Below are 5,014 nucleotides of genomic sequence, written 5' to 3'. Positions count from 1 at the left end.
ACACACACACACACACTGCCCTAATACTTGTATCTCTGGATACTATATTAACATCTGTTCAGGACTGGGACACAGCAGAAAACCTAGTCCTAAACTAGTCAAAGAACAAATTTAAGATGGCAAAATCACACACAAACAAACGTTTAACTTTTCTTTCACCCTTGATATTCTGGGAAACAACTTTCAAAGATAAAACATTAATCAAAAACAAAACATTTTCTTTCATGACATGCCTATTCTCACCTCATTCAGTCACATTGTGCTCGGCAGATAACTGACCATATCAAACACATGAGAACAACAACCAGACATTATCAGAGGCTTGCACTGGTGTGAGGGCTGAGCCCATGTTGAGCAGGATGAGATACCCAACTTCCCTCAGCAACGGCAACAACACGCCTATCACCGAGTTAACACACTGTTATCAAACGTCTTTGTGGCACATTGTGAAGGAGAGATTATAAAAAAAGAGGAGACCGAGGAAGGAGGGTGGAAGACCAGAGAGGGAGAGAGAGAGAGAGAGAGAGGAGGGAAGGGAGGAGCGGCAAGAGAAACAAAAGTACTATCTGTGACATTGGGAACATATAGCTGTAATCATGGAGTGGGCATGTGCTTCGACTCAAATGCGCGCACACACACACACACACGTAATCAGGGTGCATGTTCCAGAAAAAGGGAGTTCCCTGTCACACATTTTTCTCAAGACCCCAGAGTGTGTTTGTGTGTGTTTTTGCACAATGAATATGCATTATGGAATCTTATATTTTACATGCAACTATGTTTATTTGCATATTTTCTCTAAGCTTTTGTGTATTCAAATGTATACACTACAGACTATATAAATGTTGTATATATAAAAGTGTTCCTCCATGCTGACTGTTCGGGTCCGTAGTGTTAGGTCTAGGTAAAATGAAAGAGAAATACTGATGTGAGAGAGACAGGATAGCATAAGCCTGTTAGCTAGGCCCAAGCCTCAGTAGCACTCTGGCTCGCTGCTGCCGAGGTGCACTGTGACTAAGTGTTTTAGTCACGCTAGCTTGGCTTTAGCAGGCAGGCAAGTGAGAGATGGAGATGTCACTGGAAGTCTAAAAAGTGAGGGCTCCACAGCTCCATTTCTGGACTGAACGTCAATTTTGTTTATTCTACATGTTGACCCTTTGGGAAATAGACAAAGGAGATATGATGTAAATGAATAAAACAATCATAAAAAGGAAATGTTACATACATCACAAACGCTTCATGACCAGCAGCATGTTCAGAAACAGTAATTAGCCATAAAGCTTTAAAGGTTTACTCAGAAGAACTGTGACATATAAGAAAAGTGAAGATTATTTTTTGCCTTTCTAAGAGAAAAGGCAAGAGTCTAAAAGCTCATACCACACTGAACTCCTCTCTGGCACACTGATGTATATATCCTGTTACCAAGATATTCCCTTGTTGGTAAATGGTGAGAAAATGTGAATTATACGAATCTCCAGAAGCTTCCAAAGATCCTCAAGGCAAACCCAACCCATACAGTCACACACTATAAGAGGACTAACCATCTCCCTACCAACCAAAGATGACTGTCCCTCAGTAACTGTGCTCAGTCTGGAGCTGTCAACTGATAAAGTCACTGGGAAGGTTGGATTTATCAGACTCCCAGCACACTGGCACAGAGCCTGTGTGAGTTTTAGGGGGAACTGGGAGATCCAGACCAAGATTGCGAACCAGAACACAACATTAGTGTTAAGCCTAAAACCTTGTGTCACTGTCCAGTGTTACTGGGAGAGGTCCTGTTGCTGAGCTGAATCTCAAATTTTTTTAGTTTTAGGCTGCAGGGTTTGACTCAAAACATTATTCAATACTGTTGAAAAATGAAATTAGTAATGTAAATGAATCATTGACTCCAACAATAACACACTTTTTTAGCTCAGCAAATGCAGAGAGCAGCACGAATGGATACAAAATAGACTTTGGTGGAAAAAAGCAGAGTGATTAGGAAAGCAGAGAATAGAGGAATGGAGGTGAAAGAAGAGTCAATGTGAAGAGAAGACAGAGAGAACAGCGACTGTCCAAACCCTTAACTGTCTATTTACTGAGCTGCAACTGTTTCCCCCTCTCTCTTTCTCTCTCACACACAACCTTTCTCTCCATCCTTCTAACCTGGCCAGACTGAGAAAGGTTTACTACTCTAATTTCACCACAGTATAAAAAAAAGTCTGGACCTGACTATTTATTTTATAAACTCGGGATATAGCCGAATGGCTAGTGGAAACATATAGTCTTACCTCTGGCTGCCAGCTATCATATCCTGTATGCCTGCCTAAAATATGATCTATGAAAATACAAGGTCATTAAAAAAGACGGCCGAGTGACAAGACCCATGGTAATTCATCATTTTCCAGTCAAACACAAAGACCCTACATGTATATACTTAACGAGCCCAAGTTAAATAGAGAGAAGTTACCATATCACACATGGTTCTACTTATCCTGTTTCACTGGATCTTGAGCTCATGCTTCCAGTGGTTCTGTATATTGGCTTTTCTAATTGGGTGGTAATTTCTGGCCAAGTTCACTTGATCTACTCTTAGATCGTAGGGCATCCAATTAGGATCCAAATCATCTCATAATTACCTTAATCTTTGTGACTGGGTAGGGGAATGTCTCATGTAAATGACTCACGTCATCACAATGCAATTTGAAATCCGATACTGACCTCCAGCAGTCCCCAGAGTGCAGAGCATAAAATAAAATCCTTTAAAAAAATCAATTTACAGCATAGTGGGGTCTTTCAAGAGAAGACTGGAACATTATTCCCTTGGGGTATTTATTACTAATTTAAAAGTAAAAGAAAACGCCTTTCTTAAAATTCAAAAATGTTTTAACAATAAAAACTTGAAAAGTCAATATTAAGCATATGTGACAGATGATAGAGGGAGAAAAAAAAGGCACAAAGCCCGGACTTCAAGATCCACCTGAACTTCGCTGCATGGCACTGCAAGACCCTGCACAGTATGAAAAGATGAGTTTGGTTACAGGCTTGTAATTGGGGATTAACACCTGGGTCAGTGTTATGATTGGTTGGCCGTTGTCAGGTGGAGATGTGAGAAGCATAAACCCTGAAAGCATCTGAAACTCCACAGTCCCTCAGGGGAAAAAGATGAAGGATAAAGAATGTATTAGTGTGAAATCTATACACAGCAAATACATGCATTTCTCTCTCTCCCTCCCTCTCTCACACTTTTGTGATTTATAAACAGCATCTTCTCTGTTTCTGATTTGATTGAGAGCACTGCAAAGCATATAAGCAGAATAAAATCAATGGCTTTATACTAACCAACAAGGGCTGCACCCAGCCATTCACTCAGCAGTTATGCCACTTGAATCAATAGCAATACTCCCTCAACAAGGTAATTTACCCACTCTTTGGGAAAAATAAAAAAACATCTTACAACTGAAGGACATTATTGAAAAAAAACCCCAGCCTATATGTGTGTTATCTATTTTCATAAGCAAATATGGCATGTATATTTTAAAATAAAAATATATATGTGCAGACGACCTCATTTTATTATGGCAATAGAGGAAGACTGAACAATAGCAAGTGCTCGCTACCTCATGCATAATTCAATTCAAAAAGAACCACCTCGACAAGCAACCTTAAACAACCTTGAAAACAAAGTCGGGCGTCTCCTCCAGTCTAATACATCTGTTAAAAGTTAATGGCTGAACTTAATGCACATCTATTGTCCATTTATTAGCCCTGTTACTGCCCAGCCAGTTGCATAGTGGAGGCAAAGCAGCAGATCTGTGGCTGGCGGACGGATGGTATTCCAGGAGTGGACAGGTATTGATGCGCGGAGCTTTAATGGAAAGGGGCGATGAGTGCTTTGACTTTGCCTAACTCACTTTACGACTTCTCAGAAGTGCTGTTGTCCAGGAATTAATGGATTGAAGAGGATGAGGACGGTTGTTGAAGAGGCAGCAATTAGCTATAAAGGAACAGAAGAGCCCTTTCAAATGTGTGTTGATTCACTCGTGCGCTCTATGCAGGCAGAGGTGCCAAACCTATTGACGATCATGCCTATGGATGACAGTGATTAATATCTCACAACAGACACTGGGTGTGTGGTTTTATCTAAAGCACCATGAAGGAGCTCTTAGCGCAAATATTTGCAGTATGAGTAGCCTGAATGAGACCCAAACCCATGAGAATATCAGGGCTGTACTGATGCCTCATTAAATGTATTTGGGATATTGTTACTCGGCTATGATATTGACGTGTCAAAGTAATATCTGACTGAATTATGAGGTCCCAGGAGAGATGAGGTTGTTTTTGCTCTGTCTACATAATGTCGGGATTACACTAATAGCAGCAGTGCTGTTACAATGCTGAGTAATGGGAATAATTTGGTATAAACCACTGGGTAGCAACATTGTTGGCTTGTGACCCTTAATAACCAAATAATGCCTACTTGCATTGTCACCGTTTGCACGTCTTTTAACTGTTAGCTGTTCAAAGACTGATGTTCCGTATTTCCAGTTAATTTTTTTTTAGACCATTGAAGGGGTAAAACTTTGTGTTTCAAGTGTTATTTTTTTTATTCCCATTTTGTTAATCCTTTGCACTCGGGACCTCTTCAGATAAATCTGAGGGGTCCAAAGGCCCAAATTAGGAACCACTATAAACCACCATATTTGAGGCTTTACTGTACTCTTTGTTATCATTGGAAAATACAATATAAGAATTTGAGTACACTAACCAGCCTCACATCTCTCAAAACACACTCTCAAAGGCCCCTTGTTAAAATAACAAGGCAAAAGTCTTTGTGCTTATGTTTGTTACTTCTTTAATCTCTTTACAATCTATCCCTCTGACTCACAGACCAATCCTAGAAATGAGGCAGAACCCTGGACTACTACCTGCCACTCACAAGGATGTCTTCACACTTACATCACCCGTTTGCATCGTCCATGATTACGTGATCCTCAGTGTTTGCAAAATCTCTTTCTTTCTTTCCTTCTTTCTT

General features: G+C 40.2%; 1 protein-coding gene across 4 annotated transcripts in view; it reads right to left on the bottom strand.

Moving 5' to 3' along the window:
• runx1t1 (RUNX1 partner transcriptional co-repressor 1) overlaps window positions 1–5,014 on the bottom strand; it is a 55,939-nt gene that overhangs the window by 20,791 nt on the left and 30,134 nt on the right. The window lies entirely within an intron of this gene.

This window comes from Morone saxatilis, unplaced genomic scaffold (genome assembly GCF_004916995.1).
Source record: "Morone saxatilis isolate NCDOM2014 unplaced genomic scaffold, NCSU_SB_2.0 Contig9, whole genome shotgun sequence".
NCBI lineage: Eukaryota > Metazoa > Chordata > Actinopteri > Moronidae > Morone > Morone saxatilis.
The sequence above is the reverse complement of the archived record's forward strand: the minus strand, read 5'-3'. Positions and strand labels throughout refer to the sequence as shown.